Source organism: Ambystoma mexicanum, chromosome 7q, assembly GCF_040938575.1.
Source record: "Ambystoma mexicanum isolate Mex_15411 chromosome 7q, UKY_AmexF1_1, whole genome shotgun sequence".
Lineage (NCBI taxonomy): Eukaryota > Metazoa > Chordata > Amphibia > Caudata > Ambystomatidae > Ambystoma > Ambystoma mexicanum.
In genome coordinates this window covers 73,708,253-73,721,524 of record NC_090941.1, presented here as the reverse complement: position 1 = coordinate 73,721,524, position 13,272 = coordinate 73,708,253, and positions in this window count along the sequence as shown.

Genomic DNA, 13,272 nt, shown 5'->3' with positions numbered 1-13,272 from the left:
CTTATGTCTCTTTTTCCCCTTAGGGGCCGGGGTCCGGAAATGCCAGGATGCGGCGCGGACCCGAAATGAAGAGGAATGAATAAACAGGTAAGTCTTAACATGGAGATTTAGCTTTCCTTATTCCCTTCTCTCTCTCACCTTTTGTTCTGGTCTTTTTCTCCCTAGGCGCTGGGGCGTGACTGCGAATCCGGATGATCGCTGCTGAACATGGAGGCACCCTGTAAAGGTGAGTGGAATGCGGCGCTGCAGCGATCGACGCAATGAGCTTTTAAATAAAAGTCTTCCTTTTCAGGATTGTCAGCGAGATGTCTCCGGGATGCGGTTTTAGCAGGTAAGGACTTTTCCTTCTTCTGTTTTCTTCTTCTCTTCCTTTGCAGGTGATCCAGGATGCTGGCAGGCGTGGCAGAAGTCAGGATGCAGGAGCAGACACGGTGAGCGTCCAGCTGCTAGATGCAGAACAACGCGAAGCACGTGTGGCTGTTCGGGTGGGGTTTAAATAGCCTTGGAAGAAGTTCCAGGTTTGTATCCTTCCTCCAATCAGGTATGTATCCTTCCCCGACCATGCCCGGATGGTAAATTAGTCCCACAGGTAAAGTAGTTCCTTTCAGGCCTCAAGGAGGCCGGGATCCTGCAGCATGGTCTGCATCAGGTAAGTGCACCCAAGCACTCCCATAATGAGCCTGGCGCCTATGGCGCTAGGACTGATGTCTTTTATGAGCCTGGCGCCATAGGCGCCAGGACACTGTCCAAAGGGCCCCTATATGGGGTTGCTGGGTCCTTCCTTGGGGACTGAACGTCCGCTTTCGGGGACGCAGGGCTTGAACCGGCTCCCCGGGAGCGGGCATCATGACAACTACTGTGACTCTGAGCGGGTTGGTTTGCGCTCGACAATGCCCAAGCTATCTATACATGCTTGAAACGGCTCCACTAACACTTTGAATTTGGGAAGGTATGAATACGTGAACAAATGAAACATATTGCACATCCAAACAGGCGCAAGTTGAACCTCCGTGTAGATTTCCCCCTGTATGGCACTGTGTGGTTATGGTGGCACTTTTAGGTCCTGTTAGCAAAATGGACAACACCTCGAGTACCCCGTAAGGAACATCTTGTAAAGGTTGTTGTGTGCGTGTTCTAGACTGTGTGATTAAGGGCATCTCATGTGGTATATAGCCCTGCTATACGCAGGGGATGTGGAAGGCATAGGGTGGTGATTCATTTTAGGAATAGCATTATTGAGCCATTGCCTATCTAAGATTCTAGTCATCTCCCCAGTTCTTTATCCTTTTCCATTTTATAAAATCTTTTTATAAAGCTGTAGAGAATTAATACGGCTGGTGTTTTGGCACGGCGTTCGTAATGCATTATGAGGGTTGGAGACACTAGACATATGCTAATGTGCACTCCACAGAATTGTTATTTAACAGTCTGGTGGGTTTAAGGTATTAGTGACTTTCACCCACACCCTATCTTTTTATTGCTCACAGGTGGACAGCATCTCTCTTTGGCAGGATCAGAAATCGAGGTGATGATGAAGTTAGCAATTTGGCTGCACTGATCATCTCCCTCTACAGTGTAACCACGGCAACACACTAATAGTGTTCAATCGTGGTTGGATGTGGTAGTGACCACGAGTCTCTGCTTAATTGCTGTAAAATAACAGCGTTTTTAGTTTGTTCTTTTAGCCTTCAAAGCTACACAATCATTTTCTTGTGAATCGTGTCTGTGTTTTTTGAATATGAGCCTCTGATGAATTTCCCTTTACTGTGTGTGATTGGATGTATGAGGAATGAAACATGTTGGGTTGATTGGGTATGATACAGTGTAAGTACTTTGGTGTAATTTAGTTTAGAGCACATTGTGGGTGATTGAGTTGACCCCTTTGATTGGTTTTTCTGATTAGTGTTATAAAATAAGTTTTTTTTGATTAGTGATTGTTTCTCTATTCTATATTACGGACTCGATTGATTATAGTCCCAAGTACCACCACTGTTTCCTGTGTAGTATTCTTTAGAGTTTGTTTTTTGCACTTTTCACAATTGTGTTGTATTGTGTTGTCAAACATCAATTGTTCTGTTGAAGGTTCTCTCTTTTTTAACTATTGTTCATTAATTTAATAAAATATATATGTTTTGATAATTTGTTTGCTTTGGATATATATCCTGCAGTACCAATTTGGTCATCCGCTTTCTCACTTTGATTTGGTGAGTTAGATGTTGGACGTTTCTCCCTTGAGGAGTAGACCCAGCCAAAGATAGATGCTCTACCTGGTTAATACACTGCCCACCAAGCTTCTTGTATAATTTGTAAAGGGTTTCCCTTAGTTTGGAGGCTTGTTTGGTGGAGCAGTATAAATATCCCATCGTCCTACCTCTCTTAGTGTCATATGTTCTCATTGGCACCATGACTGAAGGTTGTCCTTATTGCAAGGTTCTGAAATTTAATGGAGAAACGTGTTGCGCCACCGGGAAAATTAAACTGCCTTAACTTGGAGAACCGCCAGAGCCATTGTGAAATTAAACATATTATAAACGTGCGCTTTCTCTTTTCTTTCTTTTCCATTTAACCGGATTAAGCCACAGCAACGCGTGGCCGGGGACAGCTAGTATTGATATATTTTACATAGTTACAATCCTAATGTCTATGTCTCTTTATACTACCCCTCTTCTTATTTGGAACACCATCTTATATTGTACACACACCCTACCCAGGAACACCACCATAATCTGTCATGTCTTCTATGTAGGCTATTTCTGTCTGAAATGATACATATTTTTAAAATCAAAATACAAAAAACATCTATTACTGTTTTAGCTATGATTTAGGTAGATATTCCCAAAAGGAATACCTACCCATTCATCCTATTTATATCTTTTACGTAGTTACTTTTGCATGTCTTTGTCTCATTATACTACCCCGCTCATTTAGACAACCATCCTATATTTTGCTATCATGTCTTCTATGTATGTTATTTCTGTCAGAAATTATATTTAAACATTCAAAAGAAAAATAAGCATCTATTATATGTTACATGCAAACAGAGCGTAATGCTTGTTTTGGCCTCGGGCAGAAATGTAATTTCCTTCAGATCGGGTGGATCTTGTAAGATTGAGTAAAACGTTTTTAGGGGGATTTTAAGTCTGTAAGAGGGTACACTTATTTTTTACTAATTAGAAGGAAACAGGATCTACTTGTGAGAGACGTTCATGCCCCTATATTGTTCTATGGAATCATAATTGTATTGTTGTCAGTGGTATTTGTTGAGTTGTAAAGAAAAAAAGAAAAAATAGCCATGATTTATATAGATATTCCCAAAAGGAATACCTATTTTTGAAGAAAGTGGAACTGCTATAAAAAGATTATCTGACAAATGAGTCCCCTTATTTAGGTTTAGTATAGTGTTCCAAATGAGACCTTACCTTCTGCTTCATAAATGTTATTGTTAAAGTTAAAGGACATTTATACAGCGCACTATCACGACCAGAGTGGTCCCCTGACACTTTGGCAGTTCTGAAAGCCAAGATGGTAGGATGAGTTAGTAGGGCAAAACGGGAAAAGGTAGAGAGAGTTGCGGTGTGCTGTTGGTAACTTTAGTTCGGTTAACCCTGTTAGTTGAGCATGAGTGCCGTTTCTGAGTTGGTAGTCCGTTGTATGCTGTTGTGCTAGTTTAAGTGTGATTTGTTTTGTTGTTGCAGTGTAGTGGAGTGCTTGCATTATAGACACAATAGTCAGTTGCGGATTAGATAATAGGGTGAAGGAAGAACAAGCAGAGCCCTTTTAGAGAAAAAATAAAACTGGAACACAATCTAGCTAAATATTTTCTTTCACAGACAGGACAATGGAGACATGATATGATAGGTTATTTATAACACGCTTAATACCCAGAGGTTTGCTTCCAGGCCGAGCATGTTACCACTGAGCTATCCTCCCAGGACAAGAGGTAGTTACAATATACTTCTGACCAACCTGTTCACACAGCATGTTCACACATTGGATACAAAATTCACCAATCGAAACAAACCTGGTGCTAAAAGGTCTTCATTTTCTTTCTTCCAACAAATGTTATGAACAAGGAAAATGGAATGACAAAACTCAATAACTTATTCTGGAAAATAGGTTTTGAAGGATTTTTGGCATTGATGCTACAAAACCTCCTTATTTTGGAATACTGGCCAAAGATGGATCACTCAACCTTTAGCACTGGATTTCCAGAGCAGTAGATGAATCCTGGCAAAGGTGGATGGCAGCGAAAAGTAAAGCAGATTTCCTAAAGAAGAGAACAGTTACACTTTTTATACAATTCCTGAAGTACATAAAATGTTGAGTAGTCACCTGAATGGCTTCCACCTTCTATCTGAATAACATATCATATCATATAAAAAGACAGGATTATGAAGGGCACACAGCAGAGGTCATTCTCAGATTACACTTTCATGCCCACAGGGAGGAAGGATAGCTCAGGGGCAAAACGTTTTTCTTGTAAGCAAGACAACAGGGCGCAACACAGGGTTGAATCCCAATCCTGGCTCACAAACCACTTGCTTGTATTAAGCGCGTTATAAATGGACAATAAAATAAATAGATGAACAGTAAAATAAATTACCAGCAATAAGCTAGCCCAGACATGTTGTCTAACAGGCAAATATGCGAACATGGTATACTCCATTCGAGAAACTAGTTAGCATCCAAACAAGAGAACTAAGCCTACAGAGAAGCTGGTTTGTCTAATGCCATTTAATCCAGCAGTTAAGAAGGTAAAACAAGGTCATTAACTGTCATTGGTAAAGGGTGTCCTGGGCTAAACCTGGTGCCCCCTTTTACATCTGTAAGAATGAACATTTGTCAAAGTGAAAGCAAAAAGAGCAGTTGGTGACCTACCTATTTGGCATAGGTTGAGGAATTCCCACCAGTTCGGGGCCTCTACAGTGTATAGTTACATTGCAAATCAATCTATTAACTGTTACTGCAATGGGCGTTATTCATTATCTTAAATGTCTTTGTGGTCTTCAGTGTAGCGGTAAGGCAACAAAAAGATAAATACCCCAATAAGGGAACCCCACTAAGGCACATGACAAAAACGGTGCCAAGAAGGTTGCTGATCGGGGAGATGCGAGTGAGTTCTGGCAGTTACCTGGCAGTGGCATTTGTCTTGAGGAGCTATGGTTGTGTTTCAGAGCGGACTGCTTTCAGTGGTGCACGCAGAACGAGCAACCGACAGCGGTCACATGGTAAAAACTGCTTTATGGCACGGAGCACCAATGGAGAGTGCGAGCGAGTGGCGACAGTTACCTGACAGAGGCATTTGTCTTGAGTAACTATGGTTGTGTTTCTTCGCAGACTGTTTTCTGTGGTGAATGCAGAATGTGCAACAGACAGTGGTCACATGATAGAAAAAAGCTTTACGGCCCGGACCACCAGCGGAGAGTGCAAGTGAGTGCTGGCAGTTACCTGCCAGTTAAATGGCAGGTGAGGGAAAGCAAACTGAAGTGTGTGTGCACAATCTGAGCAGTAAGTCTGACTCAGAGATCCCAAGCTGTTCCCACACCATTGTTACTGTGTCCCTGACTCAATCCGCAAATATCCAGGCAATTTTGGACACTATGACCATGCCCGAGTGCATGCAGGAACTCAGTCCTAAAACGACAGAGGGGAACTTGGTCCTAGAATATGCCTTAGATTGCGCACAAAAACCCATAGTTGGTAACAACTTGCAGCCATTGGCAAAAATGCCTGGCAATAAAATGACTTGCTTCTTTCCAATGAAGGGCTCGAGTACAGAGCTGAGACAAAAGAGTGTGGCCTCTCTAGCCCCGATCAAGCATAATACAATAACCGATCTAAGTATGCTAGTGATCGAAGATGAAGATAACATCACTAGCAGAGCAAGTCCTCAGTCAGATCTCGAAATCGTGTGGCCTGCAAAGAGCCCTCAGGAAGTTGAAATAGATGACTCTGGATTATACAGGTCTTGCCTTCGAACCCTGTCAGCTCTGACTGACTTAATGAATGATACTTCTGACAATTCTGATCTCTCGAGTGTAAGTCCTGAGCCGCCTTGTATGCTTCACACCCTGAGAGATGCTGATGATCAAATCAAGTTGACTACTCCTATAATATCAGCATTCAACGTTGTTCTTAGCTTCTTCGTCAACCTGTATGACAACATCAGGGACGAAGTTAGAGATCACACGTGGAGGTTGAAGGAAAAAAAAATATCTTTGGAAAACCTTGAACAAGTTGTAAAAAGAGCAAATAATTCTGAACATGAGGGAATTAATCAAAAAACCTGGAGTTGTTGATGAAGCAAACAGGGAAACAGAAACACCATGCCAAAATCTGAAGGAAGCTACATTATCATGTGAGACTCAAGCTCCTTTTGTTATTGCGCCTGCAACTGTGGAACACATAAGTCAAGGCCTGGCTAAGATAGCCGGCAAAAAGCACACCTTTGCTATGCTACAAAAGAGTAATTGTATAATTATATACTGCAAAGGAAAACCAATAAGAGGCAGCAAAAAAGAACTAACAAGAAGAGCTTGCTTAGGTTTCTCAGATTGCTCCATGAAAGGGAGGAAGCGGATGCGTTGGGCGATAGCAAATGAAGCGGGACTAACCATCTTGGGACCGGAAAAGCAGAGCAAAAGAGCCTCACCTTAAAATGTTTTCCAACCATTGGAAAAGAGCAATGAGAATCCTTTAGTGAGAGATAAAGTTAGAAAGGTCTGTCGGGATGAGCAGGGACAATCCAGTAGCCCATATAATAATTAATGATAGATATGGGGGATGGAACTGTCACTTGTAGCCACATTTTGTTCTGTTTCTACGCAAACCAAGTGCGTGCAAGAGGCATCTACACAATGTATGCAAACTTAATGAAAGCAATATGCGAACATTGATTCGATGCATCAGGTATCGCTGAGATTTGACCTAACCATTACAGCAAACAAGATTGTCTCCAATACTAATTTGAGAAATAAATTTGAGATTGCAATGGAAAAATCAAAAAATATTAATTATAGTAACGATTAGCCAGGAGGATCACTTCAGGGGGAGAAGGCCCCCAAGAGAGCGGGAGGACTCTGTTGAGAGGGACACAGTATTTTTCCTCCTCAGTCGATGTGTAATGGGAGCTGTTCTTTTCCAACGCTATTCATCCTGATGATGGTAAAATCTGTTCACACCAATCCTATATTGGAAGCAAGAATATTTTTCCTAAAGTTACACGCAAATGTAGAAGTAAAAGCTCCCATGTTCAGCAGGGAAATATTAAAGTTGAATCTGCAAATGTTAATTTATTCTGCGAGTCATAATTTCCTAGAGAACAAAACCATTCAGTGGAATATTGTGAGACTCCTTTTGAAAGGATATTTAAGAATAAGAACAAAGGTATGAATAATTATCCCCTTAAAAGGAGTGACTTGTACTTTGGTGACTTCAAGTCCCATAATGCTAAAAATTACTGGGACAAAGAAGAGGGATGCAGAGGCCCTAGATTGCAAGTTGCAGGTTAATTGGGTTAATTACCCATACCTGAGAGAAACTGGGAGGCATAAAAGGCCCCCTCAGGTGCAGCCCATAGAGAAGAGTAGCAGTGGAAGGTGGACTGGTTGCAGTGGCTCCACATCGCAGTTGCAGCTGAAGGAGAGTAGAGATGCCAGAACTGCTGTGGTTTGCAGTTCGAATGCTGGTTCTGAGAGGGTCTCTTCCTTCAGAGAAATTAAGTGCAGGGATTGTGCTGCAGGAAGCGTTATTTGTATAAACTTTCACTCTGAAGTTCGTGGTTGCAGAGTTTGCGTGGCGGGAAGCATGAAGCTAAGAAGCTTTCCCACAACAAGGCAGACTCTGGTGGCAGGCGAGCACCAAAGAGCCTTTGGAGCATGGAACGCTCTGGTATTGCTCAGCGTGGCCCAAGGAAATCCAAGTGAGGCTGAAGAAGAGCAGAAGAGGCCAGGAATCCAAAGGCAGCAAGGCGAGTGGACGCGCACAGCAAACCTGATAAGTTCACTTGTGTGTTGTGACCCCAGAGCGCTTTGTTACTGCTCGCTGGCCCAAAACAGTTCTTTTGAATATCGAACTAATGAAAAAAAACAAAGTGGCAGAAACATAAGTACGAAGTGTGTCGAACTGAGACAAAGCAGAAAGATACTTATTTTGCATACCAAGCGAACCCAAAGTGGAGAAAATGGCAGAATATCATTGTGAATTTAATGGTCAGAACAATTACCAACAGTACAATGGGTCAATATTGTTAGAAACAAAGAACCATTGCCAAAGCCAGTAGGGAACAATTAACAAACACATTTTTCGTAAACCCTATTGTCAGAGGAAGAAAGAAGCAATAGGGGGACCTCACCTAAATAAGCATTGCCAAAGCCAAAGAGGAAAAGTAAAAAAAAAAAAAACAATTTACAGCACTTGGTTAATGCAAGAGGGGGGAAAGCTAGGGTGGCAGGAAGGCTGCCCTTCTGACAAAAGGTGTTCAGTAGGAGAGGAGCAAAACCTGCATTACATGTGGTGATCAGAAGTGTGGAACAAACAGAACCAATGTGTCTCATGTTTTCCCCGAAGTCCACATTGTTGTTGATAAAGTTTAAGACTTTTTTAGTTGCATGAAGACAACATTAAACCACAGGAGTACTTGTAGTAGTAGTAGTAGTTTTGCTAGTCCTGGCAGGGGAATACACCTAGACAAGAGACCTTGTAGTATAGGCCTTGCAGGTGAGTGGACCAGGCAGAAGTCATTGAAGTACTGTGGTGTGATTAAAAGTGTTGAAGAAGAAGTAGTTAGTCCACAACAGTACATTGTAAATTGTTGTCCAAACATCCTGACAAATCAACATTGCTGATGCAAGTATATTGTGAACTATTACAGTATTATGCTGACGGAAACCTTCTTGTTGATCTTGATGAACTGTGGTATAGAACTCTCTGTTTCAGGTGCAGAGAACAAAGAATTGTTGAACATTTTGAACTGTTCATCAAATTCCGTAGAGAGACTTATTGGAACTGTATTGGAACTTTGATGCAAGACAGGATTTCCTTATTCTTTTGAACTGTCTGCTGAAATCCTGATTGAATCTGATTGAATCTGGGGAATGGAGATTCACCCAGGTTACAATGAGAAATAATTCCTTGATCATGAATATAACTGCTGATTTTGTGGTAACTGAATTGTCATGTGTTACCTTATTGAGTTTGTTGTATGTACAAGGGTGAGGGAGAGAATCATTTTGTTAGATTGTTTCCTTTAGCTTATTTTAGGCAGGGAAATTCTCATCAGGGTAAGGATAGTGAGGCCTTTATCAAGCCCTTTTTGCATTTAATAAAATGGCATCTTTTGAAAAACATTCACAAAGTTGTCCGCCTCACAATTCTGACCCCTCACATAAACCTAATACTGGAGTCCATTTTAAGGAATGAGAACCAGATAATTTTGAATCGCTCAAACATACTTGCTTTTTTTAATGAGATTCCACGCCTTAGGCTAATAACCACAAAAGATATTGGGCCTCATTACAAGCATGGCGGTCTGGGAGCTACGGTACCGGTAAGCATGCCGGTCCCGTAGTTCCCGGCCCGCCATACTACGTGCTCTGCTCGCGGGTGCTGTTTCACCCACCAGGTTTTTCCTGGCGGTTGTAACGGCACCCGGGAGCAGAGCATGTCAGATGCATCAGCACAACTATGTATGTGCCTGTGCATCCGACCTCCCCATCCCCATTCAGCCCTATGGGGCCAAATGGGGTTCAGGAGGCCCTTGATTCCGGCACCCGCAAATGGGCAATTACCGGGTCCGCCAAGCTCGGCATGACCCAGTTCTTGCCCATTCACGGGTGCCGGAAAAAATGCAACTCCGGCGGCAGCCGTGCCCTTAATAAGGGCACGGCTACCGCCAGAGTTGTAATGAGGCCCATTGACTTGGTTGATTTCTATCACCCAGTGCGGATGTATACCTTAATCTTAAAGATTCACGCAAGAGCAATATCTGTGATGTTGGTTGCTGAAACTGAGGCCTTTAGAGTAAAAGGATATGATCAGAGACCTTGCAATAGTGTAAGCGAATGGAACCATGAACTGATAAAGGGACCTAATTCAAAGCAGGCCAATTTGAGTTACGGCCCAAATGTACAGATACAATATTAGGCCTCATTACAAGTATGGCGGTAAGGCAACAATGGTGCCGGTAGCGCCACCGTCACTGTTGCTACCGTACTGCCATACTACGAGTTCTGCTCGCGGGTCTCGCTCTGCCCGCCAGGTCGGGCGTGGCCGGCAGTGCGGCACCCGCGTGCACAACTCGTGGATGCATCGGCACCGTTATGAATGGTGCCAGTGCATCCGAGCTCCCCATTCCCATTCCGCCTAATGGGACCGAATGGGGATGGGGAGTCCCTTAATAACGGCACCCGCAAATGGCCAATTACCGGGTTCACCAAACTCGGCATAACCCGGTAATTGCTGATTCAAGGGTGCTGGTAAAACCACAGGTTCGGGGGCAGCCGTGCCTGATGAGGCCCAATGTTCGGTAATGGAACACTCCAATCGTCGTGTTGAAATAGCAGACCGAGATCAGTGTCAGTCCGGTATTGTGAGGGACTGCTTGTGGTTGGCAGTCATTTTATCTAAAGACAATGATTTAAAAATACATTCTAGGCATTCTTATAGTAATTGTAATTGTTTATTTGTACAGCGCTTATTCACAAGTGAAGTGCTTCAAAGCTCTGCAAGGCGGGAAGGGAAAAGGGAATACAGTAGGTTCCAAATGATCTAACAAAAAAGTAACTAGCGGACCTGGCCTGACGGCATTTCTCCTAGTGTAAGTGCATGAAGTGTTTCAGGTGAAACCAGATTAGGGAGGGCAGACAAAGGGGGGACAAGACAGAACTTACTAGGCCTAGTAAATTCAGGTCATGCAAGTGTACAGACGGCAAGGGAGAGGAGTGGCGGAATAAGTGCGCCCAGTCCATCAGGACCGTGGGTTAAGTGCAGAGAGGCTACCCCTCTCATTGAATGTATGCTGAAAGTGCAGTAGTGCTGAGCATGATGCAGAGGCCCGGAGGCAAGTGCAAAGACGGATGGGGGAGCCTGAGTCCTGTGAGACTCTGGAGGTGAGCCAGGCAATCAGTCAGCAAAAGTTGAACAGAATTAGGGGAGAGATAGAGGGGTTAGGAGGGAGAGAGAGAGTGAAGGTTAGCTGGGGAGAGAGAGAGAGAAGGAGGAATAGAAGAGGAAGGTCTTGAGGAGTGTCCAGAACTTAATGAGCTCCAGCTCAAAGTGGAGAGAGGCAGGGAGGCTGTTCCAAAGGGAGGCACCTGCAGAGGATAAAGATCTACCCCCAAATCTCTGCTTGGTAAAATGACTCAACCGCAGACAGTTGGAGAAGGACGATCGGAGGGCTCTAGAATGAGAGTATTTAGGAAGAGAGCATTGTAGATAGTGCAGTCCCTGACCCTAGAAAGCCTTGTGGACTATGCAGAGGTCTTGAACGTGATACTAGCAGCCACAGGGAGCAAGTGGAGGGATGTCAGCGCTGGTTAGATGCGGTCCCTGGGGTGACCAACTTGGACAATGAACAATGTGCCTGGGCCCCGAAAATGTACTGCTGTGTTTTGATAATGATAATTGTTATTTTTGCAACTGCTGCTGTAGGACTTTGGTATTTTGAAGAAATCTATCCTCTGAAACCTTTACTACCGACCGAGATTGTACCAACTGTTTTGACTCCCTCTGTACACCTTCACACTCTGTCCCCTAGAGACTCCCAACATAGACAAAAGTATCATAATAACACTCTAATGATAGTAATGAATGCAACTCATGCCATTTTTAATAAGAGTAATTGTTGGATTTGTACTCATTTACCGCAACATGGGAACAAGGGACTGGGATGGTATATACATCCTTTACCTTTAACGACTGCTTGCTATGCCTCTCCTAGAGCACTATTCTTTGGCCGATGGAATGATAGCATCTCAGGGAACTTTGATGGAACTAATCTGAATGATTTTGAGAAACGTGAATTGACTCCCCTGGGATGCTCGCTTTTTGCAAATAGACGTAAACCTAATGTTGCTTCTATTAGGCCGTCAGATAAACTATCTCTTCCTTTTTCAAACTCTAATTTCTTTTAAAGTGGCTCCGATAGGCAATAAGGACGCCGTACCTCCTTCTTATTCTATAAATCATAGCCCTGACTCAGTTCCCTTTTGTGTACAAAGAAATGGCACTCGGCCAATGGGAGATTTTGAAGGTTGTAAGAACATTGTAAATTTGACTGGAGAAAACAGGCCTCTGTATGTAGGGGGGCCTGTTTATTTTGTTTGTGGTAGTTTAGCATTTCCCTGGTTGCCCAAGGATTGGCAGGGAACCTGTTATATAGGAATATTATTACCCGGGGTATTTGTAGCTAGTACATTGGAGGTTTCTAAGGCTCGCCCAAGGCGGGACAAGAACGGAGATACCCCTGGGCAAGTATTGGGAGATATAGCGAAATCAGTTGTACCCTTTTGGGGACAAATAACAAACTCTGAGAACATTGGTGGATTAGCAAGGGTACTTGAGAGAACTATCAACCGGACCACGGACATACTCTACAATATGACCTTAGAGCAAAAACAATAAGATTGGTAGCACTCCAAAATCGGATGGCATTAGATGTCATTTTGGCAGAACGAGGTGGAGTATGCAAATTAGTGGGGTCCGCTTGCTGTGTTTTCGTACCAGATTCCTCGCCAACAATTTTTAAAGCAATACAGAACTTGCATACTCTTAGTTCTGAAGTACATATCCCTGTAGGAGATTGGAATCTTAGCACTTGGTTCTGGGATTCTTTACGATCTTGGGGTTGGAAGGTGCTTTCTGTTATTCTGGTTATTCTGGGGATCCTGCTATTCCTTAGACATGATGTTAGCACTTGGCATAGGCCAAAAGGAGGGTCTGTTGGAATTGAAATAATATTATGCCTCCTATCGCAGTATTTGAATGTGTGTTGGCCTACGCCAAGTTGTCTAAAATATTGTGTAAATAGATTCCGCGGCAAGGTCTTGACCTTAACGAAAACTGTGTAAGTCGCCATCTTGGATTTAGCCGCCATCTTAGGTTCTCTTGTAAAGTGGAAGTAACCCTGAACATCAAAATGGAGGCCGAATGACATTCCGAGTGAGATTCTGGCCGTTGTGACCTCCGCACACGTGAATAAGTAATATGCCTGCAGGCCACTTGTCAGGGTCGCGAATTGAGACCTTGTCTTATCCCTGACCTATGTGTAAATGA